The sequence below is a fragment of the Sturnira hondurensis genome, unplaced genomic scaffold (genome assembly GCF_014824575.4).
Source record: "Sturnira hondurensis isolate 20B ecotype Veracruz unplaced genomic scaffold, ASM1482457v3 Scaffold0019428, whole genome shotgun sequence".
Taxonomy (NCBI): domain Eukaryota; kingdom Metazoa; phylum Chordata; class Mammalia; order Chiroptera; family Phyllostomidae; genus Sturnira; species Sturnira hondurensis.
Window position 1 is genome coordinate 5,855,555 of NW_028092059.1, and position 21,831 is coordinate 5,877,385.

At 42.0% G+C, this 21,831-nt stretch overlaps 1 protein-coding gene across 2 annotated transcripts in view; it reads left to right on the forward strand.

The window, feature by feature from the left end:
• The first annotated feature begins 299 nt into the window (after positions 1-299).
• LYPD6B (LY6/PLAUR domain containing 6B) overlaps positions 300-21,831 on the forward strand; it is a 168,321-nt gene continuing 146,789 nt past the window's right edge. For both annotated transcript variants that reach the window (XM_037027825.1, XM_037027823.1), the window contains exon 1: positions 300-551. The gene's annotated coding sequence lies outside the window, so the exon portion shown is untranslated. The remainder of the gene's footprint in view (positions 552-21,831) is intronic.

Consider the following 21,831-nt stretch of genomic DNA (forward strand, 5'->3'; position numbering starts at 1 on the left):
GTGACGTGGGAATGGGGTAGGGCGGGACGATTGGAAAAGGCCTTTTGAATTCTTCCAGTTCTGCACTAACTGACCCATGCCCTTGGCTCAGTCATTTTCTCTCGAGTGTCTCCGTCACTACAGAAGGAGGTTGGTCTCCCCCTCTTCCAGCTCGGCTGGGTCCAGCTCACTCCCTCTGTGTTCCATTTCATAAGCGGGCCAGGCTGGGTGCGGACAGGCGGGGCTCTGACTCCCTGCCATCTCCCAAGTAATAAGGGTACCAGGTGTCACTTAACTCGAGGTCGCCCGGGCCTCCCTTCCGCCCCGCGGAGGATCCGTGAGATTTCCCAGAGGAGCTGGAGCTCGGGGCTGCTCACTGGCCCACAGGGCCCACCTGTCCGGCTTTGCCCCGCTGCGGGTGCCCCAGGTGGCTCAGAGCGCGCAGGAGACGTGCCGCGCCCCGCCCCGCCCCGCGTGGTCGCAGCCAACGCCAGCCCCCTGCGGGCGCGCTGGGAGCTGGGGCCCGGAGCCAGGCGAACGCGCCGAGGGCCGGGCTGGCGCAGGCGGCACAGGTGAGCAGCGGGCCCGGGACTTTGTTCAGCCGGCGGCGCGGGGTGGGGGGGCGGGGACTGCGGATTCCGTGTCGGGGGCCCTGCGGGGGTCGAAGGGCTGTAGCGGGCAATGCGGGGTACCGGGGTCCAGCGCGCGGGGCGCGAGGAGCGGGGCTCGTGGGAGCCGCAAGACAGTAGAGAGGTCGGGGTCCGGCCGCAGGCTTAGGGTGAACAGCTGTGCACATCTGGATAGGGCAGGAGCGGGGCGAGCACAAGGCAGGGTCTGCGTGGCGCTTTGAGTGGCCGGGGTCCGCGGAAGCACTGTTTCGGTGGTGCCGCACTGCCGAGGCTAGCGCGGAGCTGGTGCAGGGGTTCGGGCCGACGGAGGAGGCAGGCGAGCTCCAGCCTCTCCGTCTGCGGCTCTTCCCAGGGGCCCGCGCCTGTGGTGCTGCCTTCTCAGCCGGGCTCTTTACTTTTGGTGTTGGTGTTGAGTAACCGACCTACACATGGGTTACCTGGGGATTCTGAGAAGCTAAGTGTGCAAAGCCGCTCTGACTCCTTGGGCCCTCGGTTGTGAGGCTGCCTGCCAGTCTCTGTGCCCTGGGGCATTGTGAGAGGTGGAGGTGGCGGGGCGCTCTCCGTCTCCCGGGGCCTGCCGAATAGGGTGATCAAGTGGAAGACGTCTAGTAGAGTGGTGGTTAGTTACTAGTTGTGTTACCTTGAGCGAGCTACTTAACTTCGCTGATCCGCAGTTTCCTTACAGGTAAGGTGGGTATTATAATCATTAGAACAGCCTTGAGTTAATGCTGTTCATAAAGTACATAGCGCAGTGCTTGGTAAAAAGTTCTCTCTATTTTGTTTAGGGGTTAATGTAACACTTATGTCTTCCAGAAGTCTCCACACATTTCTAAACAGAAAGATACAGTAGGCGGCTCTTTTAGGGGGGAGCATGGTGGTTTTGTGCTCTTGGGGGGGTGGGAAGCCTTTTTAATATTTTGTATATTTTATTTTAGTTTTGATTTAAATTTAATAATAATAATTATTATTATTTTAACCACTAGGACTTGTTCACAGGTAGCCCCCTGCCATCCCTTACCCGGCTTCTTTACTTCCTGACGCCATTCTAAAGGCCAAGAATGGGGAGTGGTGCACAGACCCTGCAGGTAGAAGGGCTGTTATCAGCTTGCGTTCATTATTACATTTGGCAGAATTCTTTTCTTTGGGTTGGATTTTCTTCACATGGAAATCGCTTTATGCAGTATAGAAATGGATTGGGTCACATGAAGGAAAAGGCTGAGGGTTTAGCTTCAGGCATAGTTAGATCCAGGAGCGCCTGTCAGGTTGCAGGGCTCCTTCTTTCCCACATGCCCGTATTTTGCTGTGTATAATGTGCACCATGTTTGTGCGTATCATACGTGGGATTATTATACCCATGGTATAGAATCATTATACCCATGTGTAATGTGCATCCTTATTTTTCCCTCAAAAATTTGGGCAAAAAAAGTGTGCACTATACACAGTAAAATACAGTATATGCCGGCTCTTCCCTCTGTGTTGACTTGGCTCTTAATATGGAGTGATAAATGTCACTGGCACCTCCAGGCTTATCTGCTCTTTCAGAGAGAGGGTGGGGTGGGGTGGGGTGGGGTTGGCTGGGGAGAGTGTCGTCTTCTACCTTCTCTATCATTATCGCAAATCTTACTGATGTATTTGACCCAAGCGGGGCCAAGCCTTCTTGGTGGATAGGGAGTGGGCTTCCACTGTAGAAGTGGGTACTTTGCCCAGGCACCAGCAGTGCCGGGGGATCAGCTTACCTACTGTGATGGTGCCACCCCAGCTGCTGGGGGTTGGGGAGGGGCAGTTCCGAAGGAGAGGGCTGCACTCTGGGCAGATAAAAATAGGACATGCCCATTACACTGTCTCTACCTTTCTTTGCTCATCTGAAACTGTCTACAGCAGAGTTTACACAGCCTGGATGTCATAGTCTGCCTGTGAGTCATCAAATGTTTACCCAAGGCATGAAGGCATCTTGCATATTCATCCTTTCATTCATTGTTTAGTTGTTTATTTATTCATTCAGCATTTGATTAATGCCCAACGTGGGCTAAGGCCTCTGCCAAGGGTGAAAATGCTGGCTTTTGAGCTCACAGTCCAGCTGGAAAGGCAGTGCCTGGGACCGTCTCACGGGGTTAGAGAGTGAAGACGTCCCAAGGAGACTGTAGTTGACCTTTATTTTGGAGAAGAGTAGGGCCGCTGTAGAAGTTGGACGGACTTCCCAGGCTGCGGGGTAGTGTATCACGTGGGGTACTTTCTCTTGTAAGTAACGTTATTTAGATGACTTTACTCTCTTGGGTGAGAAGCCTGGAGGGAGGCAGTTCAAAGTAGTCACAGCTCTAGGTTGGCCCCTCAAGATTCCTCTGGTTTTCTCTGCCCTGTAACAGGGTGACCAGAGCTTCATTTGATAACAGCCAAAGCAGAAAGGAGGAGACAGGGCTTGCTACTTTACGCTTCTCTAGATGACAAAGGACAAAATTTCCTAGAAGTTCCATGTGCCTCGGCCAAGTGTCATTGGCCAGGATAATCAATCATAGGCCCACCCTAAACCAGTCCCTGGCAAAGGAGAAGAGGGCGGCTGTGAGTGTTTCGGCCAAGCAGTCTTCTGGAGCTGGGGGAGGGGCTCACTTTCCCTGAGCACATCGATGCTCCCTATCTGAGCAAAATCGAAATTCTCTTAGCAAGGAAGACAGCGAGACTGCCTTTTGGGCAGTTAGGTAGGCTGTCACCCGTGTCTCCCACAGGCCGGGACAGATGATGAAAGTCCCCGCCCGTGTGGGCAGTCAGGAGAAGTTCAACACTATAGCAGTGCAGGGTCTGGCACAAATAACTCCCCTTTTTATTATAAAATCTTTTACTAAATCATAAGCATGTAATTCTCTAACATTACAATAAGACATTTTGGGCGAAATGTTCAAATTAAAACTATAAATGATTACACCCTACCAGCCACAGTCCAGCAGGTGTTACTTGTGCCGGACCCTGTACACAGTGTGGCTGACGGGGAGGAAGGAGCTGAGACTGGAGCCCAGGTGGAGACAGGAGGACTCGACATTAGGTGCCGCTCTGGACGGCACTCTGCAGCATAACCTTGGTTCTACTCCTCGAAGAACTTGCATTCAAAACCCAGAACATTTTCTCTGAGTTTTTCATACCCCCATGAGTAACAGCAGCAGAGGTCGCAATTCTCAAGGGGTGGGTTAGGGTGGAGGACTTTAGGGACGGCCGTGTGTAGTTCGAAAAGGTTTCTGAGATGGTTCTGCTGTGCCTCCCACTCCCCAGCCTCCCCCAGTACCTCTGCTTCGCCTTCCCCCTGCTGCCTGGTGTCATGGCTTCAATTTAGTGTTGTTACCTGTCCTTAAACTAACGGCTGGGGACTTGGTGGAGATGCAGTTAGTGGTAGATCCTGAACTAGAAAACAATTCTGTGGACTGCAAGTCCAGTGAGTGAATACTGGATAGTTGTGTCTAGGAGGAAGCCAGCCTGTCTATTGCTCTGAGAGCATTTAGCCTGTTTTCATTTGAAGTATAAAGTGAGAGCTGCTTTTTGTTTTCACTTGATATGGTGGATATTTGGAGCTAGACTGGATAACCACGGATGCTGCTTCTCACTATCCTCCATCCTCAGTGTCTCGTGAGTGCAGAAATGGACAAAAAGACCTGGTCACTAATCCTGGCAGAGAGGAGGGAGAGGAAGGCGGCATATTTTGTGGTTTCCATCAGCAGGACTGCCATGGGCTAGCCAGGATCTCTGGAAGAATGTGAGGGAAAGGGGTAGAGAGCTATGTTGGCTAATCATTCATTCCATAAATATTTATTGAACATCTACTGTGTACTAGACACTGTTCTGGGTGCTGGTGATAAAAGAATACATAAGAAAGACAAAGTCTCTGTTCTCATGTAGCTTACAGTTTACTGGAAGGAGACCTTTATTAATGTTTTGTTTCTTATATCAGGTGAGTAGAAGTACTATACTAAAAAAAAGGTTAAGAGAAAGAACATTCAGGGCATAGAAAATCTTCAAGATTTGTTATCTCTCTGATTGCCAGCAGAGAAATATAGTATGAACAGATTATGGTATTGGGCAAAAAATGAACAAACAAGCAAACAAACAAAACAAAACACACATGTTCACATGGAAGAAGAGGGTTACATATTCCCATATTGAGTAACTTAATCAGAAGGGATTTCTTTCATGCCGAATCTGTTTGTTGTACTTCACATTGTTCCCAAACATGATTTACAATGACTTGCAAAGAATGGTACCAGGTGATGAGATGTAAGTGAAGAAACAGGAGCAAAGGGAAAATGAGGGTCACTTCTTTCATCGCGGTGCTCCAGAATTGTTTAGTTTGGGTAGCAGGGGAAGGAGGAAGTGCGGTCATGGTTAGAAATGTGGTGATTCATGTTCAGTGTTCATCATATATAAAAGGCGAAAAATAAGTTTGATGAATCAGGAAGTTAAACCTTTTTTGTTGTTGTTTAAAGAGCCTATTTTGTGGGATAGAAAAATGGTCTGTTTATTAAGGACTCATATGAAATTTTATTCCTGAGTTCAAAGAAAACTAATTGTTTTTTAAAATTCAACATGAAGTACATCAAAGGTTAACAGAGATCAAAAGCCTAATTTTGGCGCCAAACAATGTGGTACAAATGAAACTTAGTGAGTGGTTTGCATCCGTAACTGACTAGAAAAATATACATATTCAAATAAAAATTTACAGCATAGAAATGCTATGCAGAGATAATTTTGGTGAACTGTTTTTATTGGCTTGTTTGTTTTCTTACTGTCAAGTTTCGAGAGTTCTTTATTAATCTGGTTCTATATTCTTTGTCAGAAGTGTCATTTACAAACAATTTTTCCTGGTCTGTGTTTTATCTTTTTATTCCTGTAACAGTATCTTTCTCAGGGAAGAATTTTTAAAACTTTGATGAACCAGTTTATCAATATATATATATATATATGTATATATATATATANTTTTTATTGGCTTGTTTGTTTTCTTACTGTCAAGTTTTGAGAGTTCTTTATTAATCTGGTTCTATATTCTTTGTCAGAAGTGTCATTTACAAACAATTTTTCCTGGTCTGTGTTTTATCTTTTTATTCCTGTAACAGTATCTTTCTCAGGGAAGAATTTTTAAAACTTTGATGAACCAGTTTATCAATATATATATATATATATATATTTTTTTTTTTTAAAGATTTTATTCATTTTTAGAGAGTGGGAAAAGGATGGAGAAAGAGAGGGAGAGAAACATCAATGTGTGGTTGCCTTTCATGCACCCCCTACAGGGGACCTGGCCTGCAACCCAGGCATGTACCCTGACTGGGAATCAAACCAGTGACCCTTTGGTTTGCAGGCCAACACTCAATCCACTGAGCCTACCAGCCAGGGCAATTTATCAATATTTTCATGGAACAGACTTTTGTCGTTTTAGCTAAGAACTTTTTGGCCTAAGTAAAAGTCTTGAAAATTTTCTATGTTTTCCTCTAGAAGTTTCATGGTGTTATGTTTTATACTTAAGTCTATGGCCAATTTTGGGCTAATTTTGATATAAGGAGTAAGGTTTCAGTCAAGGAAATCTTTTTGGCACGTGGAAGTTCAGTTGTTCCAGCACCATTTGTTTAACAGATTCTCCTTTCTCTGTTTGAATTGTCTGGACACTTCTGTTGAAAGCCAGTTGGCCATAGTGTGTTTATTTCTGGACTCTCGATTCTGTTCCACTGATCTGTGTGCCTGCTCTGTGCCAACATTGCACTGTCTGATCACTGTGACTTTAAAACAAGTTTGGAAAGTTGATAGTGTAAGTCCTCCGGCTTTATTCTTTTTCAAAAGTGTTGTGGCTCTTCTAGTTCCTTTGCCTTGTTATCAGAATTGTAGAAGCAGCTTATCAATATACATAAAAATTCCCACTGGGACTTTTAGAAGGATTGTATTGAGTTTATAAATTCATTTAGGAAAAATAGACATCCTTACAATGTTGAGTCTTTCCATTCATGAACACGATATAATGTCTCTGTTTATTTCATTTTTTTCTTATTTTTCTGTCAGTATAGAAGCTTTTAGAATACAGGTTTTGCATATGATTTGTTATATTTATACTTAAGTATTTCATTTTTGAGGGATGGGCATTGTTGCTTGCATGTATAGATATATAATTTATTTTTGTGTATTGATATTATATTCTGGTACCTTGATAAAAGTCAGTTATTTGTTCTAGGAGGCTTATTTGTAGATTCTTTGGGATTTTCTATATGGACAATGATGTCATCTGTGAATAAAGACAATTGTATTTCTTCCTTTCCAATCTGGACACCTTTTCTCTTTCTCTTGTCTCGTTGCCCTGACCAAGATTTCCAGCACAGTGTGGAATGGGGGTGGTGAGAGGGAATATCTTGCCTTATTTTTTATCATGGGGGAACAATCTTTCACTATTATGATGGCTGAGGTTTTTTGTAAATGCCATTGGATTCCTAGTTTTCTGAGTTTTTATTCTGAATGGATTGTGAATTTTGTTGAATGCTTTTTGTCCATCTATTGACAGAATCATGCGATTCTTCTTTATATTTAATATGGTGAATGACACTGATTGATTCTCAAATGCTGAACCAGCCTTGTATTCCTGGGATCAACTTCACTTGGGTTGTGATATATTTTTGGAAGAAAATACATAGATTTGGTATTTTTTTTCTTTTTTCAGTGTTTGGTAGAATGAATTAATGAAACCTAGAGTTTTCTTTGATGGAAGATTTTTAGCTACATATTTAATTTCTTTAATAGATACAGGTTTTTTGCAATTCAGGTTACCTGTTTTTTTTTCTTGATATATTTTGGTAGTTTATATCTTTCAAGGAATTGATTTACTTAAGTCATCAAATTTATGGCTTGTTTGTGGTAGTGTTATATTATCCATTTAATGACTGTGAACTCTATAGTGATGTTCCCAATTCATTCCTGATATTGGTAAATTGTGTTTTCAGTCTTTTTCTTACTCAGTATGTCTAGAAGTTTATCAAATTTATTGATCTTTTCAAAGATCCAGATTTTGGTTTTATTAATATTCTTTTATTTTTCTGTTTTTAACTTAATTGATTTTTGTTCTTTATTATTTTCTTTCTTCTTTTTGCTTTGGGTTTAATTTACTCTACAGTTTTCTTAAAAAGAGCTTATGGCCCTGGCTGGTGTAGCTCAGTGGATTGAGCGTGGGCCTGCGAACCAGATGATCGCGGTTCGATTCCCAGTCAGGGCACATGCTTGGATTGCAGGCCAGTTTCCGGCAGGGACCAGTTCTCTGCAGGGGATGCACGGGAAGCAGCCACACATTGATGTTTCCTTCCTCTCTCCTTCCCTTCCCCTCTAAAGATAAATAAATAAAATATTTTTAAAAAGAGAGCTTATGTCACTAATCTGAGATTTTTCTTGTTTTAATATAAGCAATTAATGCTATAAATTTTCCTTTAACCACTGCTCTAGCTGTGTTTCACAATTTTGATATATGTATTTTCATTTTCATTTGGAATTAAAATATGTAAACATTTTCACTGAGACTTCTTCTTGGCCCACGTGTTCTTTAAAAATATGTCATTTAATTTTTACATATTTGGGAATTCCCCAGAAGTCTTTCTCTAACTAAATTCTAGTTTAGTTCTATTATTATCTCATTATATAATTTGTCTACTTTCTGTGCTTTAAAATTTGTTCATTTGTTTTTATGGTCCAGAATATAGTCTAGCCTGGTAAAAGTTCTGAAAAGAATGTATATTCTGCTATTATTGGTCCAATGTGTATTTTGCTAGAATATTCTGGAAACAGCAGGTCCAGTTGTTTGATAGAATTGTTCAGATCTTCTGTGTCTGTAATTATTTTCTGTCTACTTGTTTTACCAATGGCAGAGAGGAATGCTGGAGTCTCCAGCTAGAATTATAGACTTTTTCCGTTTATCACTTTAGTTGCATCACTTTTTGCTTCACATATTTTAAACATCTGTTATTAAGTGCACATATATTTAGGGTTGTTATGCCCTAAGAAAGGGAGAGTTGATCCTGTTCTTATTGTACAATATCCTCTTTCTCTCTGTTAGTTTTCCTTGTTCCGGAGTCCACTTTGAGTGTTAATAGTACAGGTACTCCAGCTTTCCTTTGGTTAGTGTTTGCATCCTGTACTTTTTTCTTTTAACCAATCTATGTCTGTATTTTTAAGGTGGGTTTCTTGTAGACCTCACGTAGTTGGGTCTTATAATTTTAGCCAATCTGACAATATCTGTCTGTTAATCAGTGTGTTGTTCATTCACACTTACTATGATATTGATATGGTTTAATTAAAATCTATCATTTTGCCATGCTGTCTTCTATTTGTTCTATCTGTTCTTTTGTTCTTGTTTTTTTTGTCCTATTTATTGAGCATTTTTATGATTCCCTTTTATCTTCTCTATGGACTTCTCATTTATGCTTCTTTAACATTTTTAGTGATACACACACACACACACCAGAGTTTATTTTCAAATAAATTACTGTTTCATGCTCAGTGTTAAGGACCTTCAGCAGAATGTTCCCAATTCTTCTTTTATATCCTTTGTGCTATTGTTATCATTTTGGTTTTATATAAATGGTAAACCAAACCTTGCTACTATATTTGCTTTAGACCAGGAGTTAGCAAATTTTTTCTGTAAAGGGCCAAAAAGTAAATAGCTTAGGCTGTGAGCAACATATGGTCTCTGTTGTATATTTTTCTTTTTAAAAACATTTTAAAACGTAAAGTCATTCTTAGCTCATACATCATTCTGAAGCAGACATTGGGCTGGATTTGGCTTGAAGGCCCAAATTTGTTGATTCTTGCTTTAAACAGTCAGCTATCTTTTATAGCAATTAAAAATTAAAAAGTTTTTTCTGTTTGATTCTCCTTTATTCCATTTCCAGCACTTTATGTCTTTGTGTACATCCAAGTTTATGTCTGGTGTTATATTTTGCTTGCATAACTTCATTGGACATTTCTTATAGTATAGATCTCCTGGCAATGAATTCTCTCAGTGTCTGTTATCTATGACAGTCTTATTTCTATTTATTTTGGAAGATATTTTCACTGGATATAGAAATCTGGGTTGGCAGTTTTATTTCTTTGGCACTTTAGAGATGTTTCATTGTCTTCTTATTTGCTTGCCTTCTGTAATTCTTATCTTTGTTCCTTTTTTGAATGTTTCACTTTTCTCTCACTGCTGTCAATATGTTCTTTTTCTCTTTGGTTTTCAACCACTTGACTGTGACGTGCCTGAGTGTGCACATATGCACACACCCATGCTTGGCATTTGACCTGCTTGGTATTCGAGCTTGGATCTGTGGTTTGGTGTCTGTCACTAATTTTGGAAAATTCTCAGCAGTATTTCTCCAGATATTTCTTCTGTCCTACTCTCTCTTTTCCTGCAGTTTTGACTATACCTAGGTTAGAATTTTCAGTATATTCCACAGCTCCTGGACACATTTTAAATTTGTTTTGTTTCATCCTTTTATTCCTTCTTGTTTTGCTTTGGGTAATTTCTACTGACCTGTTTCCAAGGTCACTGATTCTCTCCTTGGCTGTGTCAAGTCTAGTGAGGAACATCTGTTGAAAGCATTCTTAATTTCTATTACTGTGATTAGCCTTTCAAACATTTTCATTTTATTCCTATAGTTTTTATTTCTCTAGTTAAAATTATACTTTTAATCTTTTATTGTTCACATTTTCTTTTAGGGTCTTTTATGATTAATTATGCTTATTTTAATTTTTGTGTCTGATAGCTTCCACATCTGAGTTACATCTGAGCCTGTTTCTGTTAATTGCTATGTTTTTTGTCACTGTAGTTTTTTCGTGATTTTTTGTTTATTCCATAATGTTATGTTGAGAATCAAATATTTTGTGTAGAACATTAGAGACTGAGATAGTTATTTCTATTTTTTTATTTTTAAATTTTATGTATTTATTTTTAGAGAGAGAGGAGAAGGGAGGGAGAAAGGGAGGGAAATATCAATGTGTGGTTGCCTCTCATGTGGCCCCCACTGGGGGACTTGGCCTGCAACCCTGGCATGTGCCCTGACTGGGAATCGAACTGGCAATCCTTATGGTTCGCAGCCTGTGCTCAATCCACTGAGCTACACCAGCCAGGGCTAAAGATAAATAGTTTTTATACCTAGAAATGGGTATCCCTTTATGTTTTTATTAGGCCTTCAGTGTGGGGGTCGGTAATCTAGTTGGGAATTGAACTGGATCTGAAGTGCCTTGTTGCTGTGGTCATCCTCAGTGCACCACCGACTTCAAATTCCGCTGCAGTACAATATCTAGAGTTCTGCGTTGAGGCTGGTTTGCTGGGTGGCTTTTCTCAATATCTGTTTCAGTGTCAGCCTTAGGTCTTCCTTTTACACTGCATCTTTACGTGGTTGCTCTTCATGCTATTTCAACTCTTCCAGAAGCATTCCTTTATTATTTGTTCCTCGATGCTTGTTAGCCAGTGTCCAGGTGCATTTGCCTCAGGTAAACAAATGCTTCTGTCTTGTCTCTTCCTGCAGGTGACTGGGTCTCAGATTTTGGCCTAGTTTGCTCCACTGTGACCTCAGCTATTTAATGAATTCTGGGAAGTTATGAACTTGCAGTTTATATGGCTGTTTGTTTGTGATGCTTTTCAGCCCTGAGCAGAATTTAAAAGCTTTGATTTGATATTCTGTGGCTCTTTCTTTTTACGATCTTCTTGTAAAATCCTGGTGCTGTTTTCTTTCCCTGTATGCTTTGTACAATTTTATTTAGACGTTTTAGATGTATAAATCAGTGATTCTCAACTCTTACCTCGGGAACATTAAACAAATAAAAATCTTGGGCTCCAGGGTTTCACTTGATGTACATTGGGGTCCAGGCACGGGCATCTCTTAAAAGCTCCCCAGTGATCCAGATACACAGCGAGGCTGAGAACTTCTGGTCTAAGTGTCGCTCACAGCTCTTCCTTTCACAGGGGTGCTGTTCCAACATAAACGACCAAATAAAACCTGAGGCTGTACGTACTCACCCACGTGACTGGGGAATCGTTTCCCTTCTAGTTGTGCTTTCAGTGGTGGTTAATGACCTGTGATTGATGGGTAGTCTTGTAGAATGGAGAGGAAACTTAGAGTTCTTCTCATTTAACTTCCTATGACTTCTATGACTACCGTCCACGAGAAACTATGGCTTTGGCTCTGCCTGCAGTCTTTCAGGTGCTGGAAACTCTAGTCATTCAAAATAACACACCCCATCGTGAGATTCACTTGTTAGAGGTGTTTTTCTTCTCTGGAATTGAAAGGAGCTCTTCTATAACCTCCCAAGTAATTTGTCTAATTCACAACCTTGCAGACTGGTTTCAAAGGAATTCATTTGCATGACCCCAATGCACATGTGTGTGCATACATGTGTGAACACACACAGTCATACCCATCACAAACATTTTATGAAGTAACACTTACTGCAATTCTTGTACTTCTCCATTGATTTCATAACCCACCAGTGGGTTGTTGGTTGTTGCAATATGGAAAGTGCTCCTCCGGTCCATATTCCACAAGCAAGGGTTTCAAGACCGCTCCTCTGGTGCCTCAGAGTTGCCTTGTGCCTGCTATCATGCTGGCTCCTTGCGCTGCTCCATCTTCCTCACCATTCTGCCACTGCCGTGCCCTAGGGGAACCTCTGTGCCCTGCACACAAATGGCCTTGTGCAGGGCCCAGGGCCGTGTGAGCGGGCGGGTCCGTTCAGAGTAGAGGAAGGAAGGGCTCATGGTCTGTCTTTAGACCCCATTTCTAGTCCCTGGCCCAAAGTCAGTGGAATGTAACTTGGAACCATCTCTTGAACATTGTGGATGGTTTTGGGGGGTGATTTTTATGTGTCCCCCTTTTTTTTACATTAATAGCATGTTGTCCTAATTAGCTATATGTGTGTCTTTATTTTCCAAGAGACTGTGAATTCCTTAGATGGCAAGAAGAATATTTCATTCTTTTCTTCATAGGGATCAGAAAAAAATTAATTTGTTGAGTGAATCTTAGAAAACAGTGTTCCCAGTCAGGAAACACCGGCTTTTCAGCACTGTGGCTTTGCTGGCAGTGCTGCCACCGACCTTATCTGTAACCTGCCAACACAAGTGCGTGAGAGCCCTGCATTAACTTTGGGCAGGGGACACACAGAGTAATCCACATGTCCTTGTCAGCTTAGTGCTCATGCATGAGACTCTGTGCTGGGTTCTGTGTGAGACACCCAGTATTCCACAGCCTACAGCCTGTTTGTGCTCATGTGACGTGCAAGATGAATGTCAGTGAGCTGTGTCGTGGACACGTGTTCTCAGAGGTCACAGGCAAAAGAAAATGGTTTTGACTTGGAAAGTTAGCATTAGACTTGGAGTGAGAGGTATGTGGAAGTGGGGAAGGTTTAGAAGGAGAAGAAACCTGTTTTAGTCATCTCCGAAGTTCTGTGAAGTTCCAAGTTCTGCTCTCTCTAGGAGCGACTTGGAGCCATAGGTCTGAGAGAAAATGCAGGTCAGATACAGAGGGAAATCTAGTTTAAACTGTTTCTGCAGCAGGATAGATATCCACAGAAGGTAACAGGCTCACTTGCCCTCACCGCACTCACCCCTTGCCCCCGCCCACACAGACGAGCCGTCAGGCCCCAACTCGGACAGACATGGTTCCACTGCTGTTCTGGAAGCTCCTCCTTGTCATCACGAGGTTCCGCTTGCTGGGGCCATTTGACAGCTGGTAGCTCTGGCTCAGCCTCTTAGTGATTTCCATCAAGTTTTAGAACAAGTTTTCATAGCCATTGACCTGATTTTTCTCCTTTCTGCTCTCAGAGGGCTCCTGTTCAGATGGATTATTAAGAAACATACATTATTAAGAAACATGATACATTTCATCTGTCAAATAATCTCCTGAGTGTTCTTGTTCACCGTGAGCCAGTGACACCATCAAATTATCGTATAAAAGAATCATCGGTGTCATATTGAAAACGTCTCATTTATTTTGGGATGATTTGGGTAGAAAATAGGGGTGAAAGTGCTTTATGAAAAAATTAGGTGCCCTGTGTGTGTGATCTGTCCATTAGGAAGGTGTGAGGACCAGAGTTCTTAAGCGGCTACGAGAGTAGTTGGGACGAAGATGAGGGTGGAGCCGCGCTGCAGGGTGGGTATTAGCGTCACTGAGAAACGTGCGTGCGTCCTAATTTCCCCTTAGAGTCTGGTGCCCGGGTGGCCATTGATCTCCGGGGAGACCCGTGTCATTCTTTATATTTCTCTTCATGCCCCGGCAGCCAGGAAGCCCAGAGCAAAACATAAAAATACTCATCTCAAGGGTAATTATATTTCAAGTTCTAAGTACAGAGATTTCCTGCCTTAAGTCATATGATTTCATCTTTTAAAAACAGATGGAATTTTTATTTTTCTAATTACCACATTGATCAATGTTCATTATGGCACAGGTGGAAAGTAACAGAGTTACCTTACGGCTCAGAGTACAGCTCCCCCATCAGATATTCTCCCATTTCAGAGATAGTCACTGTTTACGTTTCAATTACTCTCATTTCTTCTAAGGTTGTGTATCTTTCTTCTGTGTGTATGAGTATCTGTGTATGTATTTTACAAATGTGAAATGATACTTTTTCACACCGCATCAAAACTCTTTAAAATTTAATATATACAAACATTTTCTACGCCATTCAGTATTCCTGCACAACATTATCTTTAATGGCTGGTCTAGTCTTTCATCACGAGGTTATATCCTGTCCTCGTAGCTTGAATTCAGCTTTTTGCGACCATCATCAACCTTGCCGTGTATGTGTGTGCAGCCAAATCTCCGAAGCACATCCGAGATTATTTCCTCGGAATGGACTTTCTAGAAGCGACACAGTTGAGTACAGGGCTATAATATTTTTAAGGCTCCAGATGCATATTTCCATGTCGTCCTTTGGAAAGCATGAACTAATCTATTTTATCTTCTAGAGCTTGAGAATGCCTCTTCCCCACGCTTCCTGCAGTCCCAGGATTATTACTATTTTTTTAAAACCTATATTAGGAGGCAAGATTTCTGGATGTGGCCAAGTGAGGAGACTGCAAATCCTCTCCACAGAAAGCAACTGTAAATCTGGACAAAATGAACAGAAACAGGCATTTTATCACTCTGGCAATCCATCAGAGGTACACAGCAAACTCAGAAGCATTATTCTTGAAAAATTGCTGGACGTCGTGTAAGAACAGTGGGCGTGGGTGGAGACCCCATCCCCTCACCACCGGAGGCTCAGTGGCTGCGGACGTGTGGCCTGGGGTGGGGGGGCGGGGAGGCTCTCAGAAGCTGCCTGGCTGCGGATATCCGAGCGTTCACTCCATTCGCTGTGGTGGGCGGAGCCTGCACTCACGGGGCGGGGGGTGCGGGGGTGGGTGTTGTTCTTAGACTTCTCCTCCCCCGTCTCAGTTTACTTTGCATCTTTAACAAAACAAAAATATCCTTTAAAAATAAACATTTGTACTTACGATAGAAAAAGGGAGAATAAACAAAAATGAAGAGAAGAAAATCAAAAGCACCTGTAAGCCCACTTGATGCGTATTCTGTCTCAGCCGAGCTTTCTGCGGCGACGGAGCCGTTCGGAGCTGTTCCGTGCCGTTCACGACAGTGACCACAGGCCTCCTGTCTTTGTTGAGCGTTTGAAATGTGGCTGGCGCAACCGAGGAACTGAATCTTCAATTTTTAGCAACTCTCATTAATTTGCATGTAAATATACACATGTGGCTAGTGGCTCTGGTGTGGGACAGCCTAGTTCTACTATTTCTGTAATATGGAGGCATGCATACACATACATGTCTACATAGTTAGAAAGCCAAACATATGGTCACAGCCCATATTGTATTTTATTTCCTTTTTTGTAGTTAACACTATATCATAAGCATAATTTTAACAGCTGATGAAGCATTTTCCATGGGATGAAATTATGGAAATCCCATGGACATTATGTACCATAATTTACAAAATCTCTGTAGTGCCTTCAGGGTATTTTCGATATTTCAATATTATAAACAACATTGCAGATAATCTTTATAGCTAAAGTGGTAACATAATTCTTTTCAGAGGATAAATCCTTAGAATTTGAATGATCAGGTCAAATTTGATACCCATTTCCAAACCACTTTTACAAAAAATTCTACCAGGGAACATTTTACCAGCAGCAGATGAACGTATCTCACCATTATTTTGTTATTTTTAAATCGGGACAAATACACGTCATAACAATTACTCTCTTAAAGTTTATACTCGGTGGTGGTTAGTACGTTCACAGAGTTGAGCAACCATCATCACTGTCTAATTCCAGAATGTTTTCATGACCGGACAAAGAGGTGTCGTACTAAGTACTGTCCCTTCCCGTTCCCTCCTCCCCCCTGCCCCTGGCAACCACACATCTACTTTTTAATCTCTATGGATTTGCCTATCCTGGACATTTCATGTAAATGGAATTATTCAATATGCAGCCTTTCACGTCTAGCTTCTTTCACTTTGCACAATACCTTAAAAGTGTAAGGTTCAGAGCGGTTTCCAGGTGTAGCGTAAACCAGTACTTCATTCCTGTTTATGGCTGAAAAACATTCTGTTGTGTCAGGGTACCGTATCCTGTCAGTCCGTTCATTCATCTTGTCGGAGACTTGGGTCGTTTTCATGTTCTGGCTGTGACGAATAGTGCTTCTGTGAACGTTCACCTGCAAGTGTTTTGTGTGGAATATTTTAGTTCTCTCGGGGACATGCATAGGAATGTAACTAACTGCTGGACCACAGGGCAGCTGTTTAACTTTCTGAGGAATTGCTACACTGTTCCCACCGCGGCTGTGCCACCTCACATCCCCGCCAGCAGGGTTTGAGGGCGACAGATTCTCCCCGGCCTCTCCACACTTTTCATTGTCCATGTTTGGCTTAGAGCCGCTCTGGTGCTTGTGGCGTCGTGTCTCTTCGTGGTTTTGATTTGCATTTTCCTAAAAACTTCCTGCCACAAGATGCTGAGCATCTTTCACGCACACATTGGCCATTCATATATCTTTGGAGAAATGTCTGTTCAAATTACTTGCCTATTTAAAAAATTGGGTTATTTATCTTTTCATTGTAGAGTTTTAAGAGTTCTTTATGTATTCTGAATACTAGACCCTTATCAGATACATGGTTTGCAAATATTTTTTCTTATTCTAAAGGTTATCTTTTCACTCCCTTGATAGTTTTTTTTGAAACACAAAAGGTTTGTTTTTGATAACGTCTTATTAATCTATTTTTTTCACTTGTGGTTCTGATACCATATCGAAGAAACCATTACTTAATCTAAGGTCATTAAGGTTAATACGTATGGTTTTCCTAAGAGTTTGATAGTTTTAACTCTACCATTTAGATATTTGATCTATTTTGAGTTAATTTTTGTGTATGGTATGATTTAGGGATCCAAATTTATTCTTTTGCATGTAACTGTCCAGTTATATCAACACCATTTGTTAAAAGGAGCACCTTTTCTGCTGGGGTAACACCTTCATCGAAGACCAGTGGCCCATTAATATGTAGTTTCCTTCTGTGTTTTCAGTCTTACTCGGCCCACATGTCCATCCTTATGCCACTTCCACAGAATTTGGATTACTGCTGTTTCGTAGCAGTTTTGAAATTGCAAAGTAGAAGTTTTCCAACTTTGTTTTTTTCAAGATTGTTTTGGCTATTCTGGACCCCTTGTATTTCCATACGAATTTTAGTTAGTTTGTTTATTTCTGCCAAAAAAATATGCCTGGTTGGATTTTGATAAGGATTGCATTGAATCTGTGGATCAATTTGAGGATTTGAGGATTATTAATTTGAGAGATATTTCTCCAGTTACTTTGGTCTTTAATTTCTTTCAGCGATGTGTGGTAATTTTCAGTGTTCAAGTCTTCTTTTACTAAAAAAAAAAAAAAAATAGTTTAGCCCTCCCTGGCTGGTGTGGCTTGAGCATTAGCCTGCGAACCGAAGGCTCACCTATTTGATTCCCAGTGGGGGTTCATGCCGGGTTTGCAGGCTGAGTCCCTGGTTGGGGGTGTGTGAGGAGCAACCAATTGTTGTCTCCTTCTCTTTCTCCTTCACTTCCCCTCTCTCTAAAAATAAATAAATAAAATCTTGAAAAAGTTTAAAGTTAATTTTTAAAGTTAAATTTATTACTGAGCATTGTCTTTCTGATGTCGTTTAAATAAAATTGTCTTAATTTCATTTTTGGATGGTCTATTGGCAGTGCACAGAAGTGCAATAGAGACTAGTGTTTTGATCATGTACCCTGAAACCTTCCTGAACTTGGTTAACTTTAGTAGTTTTTTTGTGAATTTAGTAGGATTTTCTATATACATGATCATGTCATCTACACATGGAGCTAGCTTTTACTTTTTTCCTTCCAATATGGATGACTTTTATTTCTTTTTATTGGCTAATTGCTTTGACAGTACAATGTTGACAGCTACACCCTGGCTGGTGTAGCTCAGTGGGTTGAGCGTGGGCCTGTGAAGCAAAGGGTCACCGGTTGGATTCCCAGTCAGGGCACATGGCTGGGTTGCGGGCCAGGTCCCCAGTGGGGGACACATGGGAGGCAACCATACATTGATGTTTCTCTCCCACTCTTTCTCCTTACCTTCCCCTCTCTCTAAAAATAAATAAATAAATATTTTAAAAAATCCTTATTTTACTCCTCCCTGATGTTCCTGATTAACGAGATGGCCAGTATAATTTATGCTGCTTTTGATGACGGTTTTGAGGACTCTAAGAATCTGATGGAGCAGGAGTTGCTGACTGGTTCCTCCCAGGGAAGGGACAATCAAGCAATGGAAGGCATGGCATAATAGTTTCTAGAAAAGAAGTATTTTCATTGAAGAATCTGTTCACATGACATCTAGGTGCTAAGGAGTTTGATTAACATTTTCCATGACATAAGCATTCATTATTTAAAAATAAAACTCCAATTTTTCCTACTAGTTTTTCTACCCTGCCTTGCTCCGCTTTTGATTGTCCACTGCATGTTTCAGGTACTGTGCTGGAATAACACAGACTAACACAAGCCACGTCCTCGGAGCTCATGAGAAGTCTTTTGGGGAGACAGACAGGAAGTAGGAAGTTTTATGTTCTGGCCAGTGGTTCCCATCGAAGGGTGACCCGACAGAAGAAAACCGGTGCCAGATGTGGGCTTCACCCTTGGAGTTTTGGGGTCTGTTTGCTAATGGAACATTTGCTCTCTACTCCATGAAATCAAAGAATTTTAGAACTGGATGCTTGGAAATCCTTTATCCAACCTCACACTTTTGATAGAAGGAACCTCTTACCTGATGTAACAATTCCTGTTTTATCTCATCAGCAACTCTTCTTTTTCTGTTTCTCCCTCCCGCTTCATGTTTCCCCCTCCCTCCCCCCCTCACATACACAAACAGCCTTGTCCGTGGAGAGGCAATCCATGGTGAGCTCGTTTCCTGGCTCCGTTTGTTGTGTCTGGTTGGGGTAATATGACACCAGCCCCATGTTCATCCTCAGTGGGCCCCTGTAGGGTTGGTTCCCGCTTCACCTTGCCTGCTCAGCTGCTCAGCATTGTCCTGCCCATAGGTGCGTTTTGACAGGTGCTTTTGATGTGGAATTGACAAGGACTGGATGTTATCTGACTCCAGATCTGAGTTACCCAGAAAGCCTGTGGAAGGTCCCTTGTTCTGTTTTATTGTATATTCAATTTTGTTTGCAAAGCGCATACGTGTTCCATTTTATTTTTTTCAGTCCAGAGGATTAATTAGGATGCATACAAAGTCATACCTGTGTGCTTACTGTAAAGTCATCTTTCTAGAAAAGAATGAAAGTGGTTATTAGCCAAAGCAATTAAATTGCTACACATCTTAGATAAGTTTACAGAGTTTTTTTTTTAAGTCAATTCAGAATTGTGTGGCACATGAGTTTCCATTTTACTTTGCTATTTGAAAAGAAACCTTTGATTCTGGCTTTTTTATGTAGTATTTATTGTTATGATTAAAATAACAGGATATTTTTTTAATCATTTCACTGGTAAATGGAACAGGAACCTTATGGCCTTGGGTTACAAAAGAAAATGAATTGTCCCCCCAAACCTTTCAAGTTTAATTAACTTTCAAACAAATATGAAGTTCTAGTTTCCTTTTCTCTTTGTTATTACACTGAGTTTTTTCTTTTGATGATGTGAGGAGTGAGATAAGGAGGCAGAACTACCTTCTGGTTCACATTGTTTACTGCATATGATACGACGGCCAATTCAATAAAAAGGGAAATAGGAAAATAACTACTCTATTTGTGCCTTGTAAGTGATTTGTAAAGTTCCTTCCAGTCCCTATGATTTAATGTTAGCTTGTCTCCTTGCAGACTTCTAAAATGAAATTAAAAAGTGGTGGAAACAGCATTTTAAAACCAAACACAAAGACCATGTGGGGATGGACCCAGCAAATGGAAGAGTCCCAGCATTGCAGACAGTCGCACAATTCACTGCTGTTCTGATGCCTCGGAAAAGGAAAGGGGGAGGAGATGCTGAGCAAGTTTCAGGTCACTGGTCCCTTGGGGTGGAGAGTGGAGAGGATGCATTGGTGTTTATAGCAGAGCTTCCCCCATTGTGGGTGATAAACGCATTTCTAAGACATTGTCACCAACTCACTATTTACCTCTAAGCCCTATAGCTGCCTGGGAACTTGCTAATGGGGAAGGGAGAGGGAGGTGAATGTGTCGAGGGCCTTCCTAGAAAAGGGAGTGGCACCCTGGCTGGGTGGCCCAGTTGGTTGCAGTGTTGTTCAGTGCCCCAAAAGGATGTGATTTGAATCCCTGGGCAGGGCACATACCTAGGTCTCGGGTTCGATCCCTGGTGAGGGTGTATGTGAGAGGCAAAGGATGGATGTTTCTCACATCAATGTTTCTCTCTTTCTTTCTGTCTCCCTTCCTCTCTCTCTGAAATCAATGATAAAAAAAAAAAAAGAAAGGAAAGAAAAGGATGGCACCACACAGAGGACAGAGCCTTTGGACTGGCAGTCAGGAACCTGAGTCCTGTTCTTGGTCCTTCTGTCTTCAGACCCTGTGATCTTGGACAAGTCACCTTATCCCTCTAACCTATTTTTTCCTTACTGCAAAATACAGGTTTGGACTGAATCTGATTTCCAACCAAATTTCCAAGCCATCAAGCCATTCCATGGGGTGGTCCCTGCCTCCCAGAGGAAGCCGCCTCGGTTTCCTCTCCTGAATTGATACTTCTGCAAGCTGTTGTTAGAGCAAGCAGCTTGAAAGTGTTTGAAGTCACTAGAAAGTGTTTGGAAACTCTTAGAAGGCCTGATCTCAACGATCTCTGGTTCTCACACCTAGTTGTCTACAATGCTGACGCCCAGTCCAAGCTGAATGAGAGAGGGATCAAGGAACATCCATTATTCCAGCCTCTCCCTTCTTTCTCAGGAAACACTAGGGCACATTTTCCTGAGCATCAGAAATGCACATATTCGTGAACTTGAAGCTGCAGCAGGGAAAGGAGCCGAGTTTATAGGATTTCAGCCTCTGACTCAAGGCACATTTCACTCTTGTTGGATGTAGTTTCTCTTGGCTCTGAGATTGGGACCTGCCCACTTCCAGGGGCCTGGGAGGCATGTGATGTTGGGGGCAGCTACAGCCTCCATGTCATGGCCTTCATCAGCTGCTGTCAGGTCACAGAACCCTGCTCCTTTACCGTGTGACTTGGAGGTTAAGGCAATACCAACCCCTTATCACCTGCGGGTCCAGATTCTGAGAGTTGGCCTCCTGCAGAAGCCCCTTGTTGGTTCATATTGAATGAGCCCTTCTCTCTGACGGTGAACCATCACCCATCTGTGCTCTGTCTTGGGAATCTTCTTCTTTTACTCCTTAATAAGTTGCCTTCCTCTGCCATAGACTATCCTCCATCTCGTTTGAAATCCTAATGCACCTACTTTTGTGTTGTCAGGAGTAAACACTTAGGGAGTAGGCTTTCAATTTCCCTGCTGTTCCAAGTGAATACTGTGCCTTTGTTGCTTGTCCCAAGGTGCCCTGGTGAACACATAAGCCTGCAAGGAAAGGTTTGGCAGAGGAAACCATCATGAAAGAACTATTTTAATTGAAGAATGTGTAGCTGGAGACTCAGGGGTGTTGAACAATTTAATTAACGTTTATTAGAAATGAAGACTTGCTATTTAAAAATGAAAATTTAAACCTCCTGTCTCCATATCCATTTCTCCATCATGTCATTGTTCCTC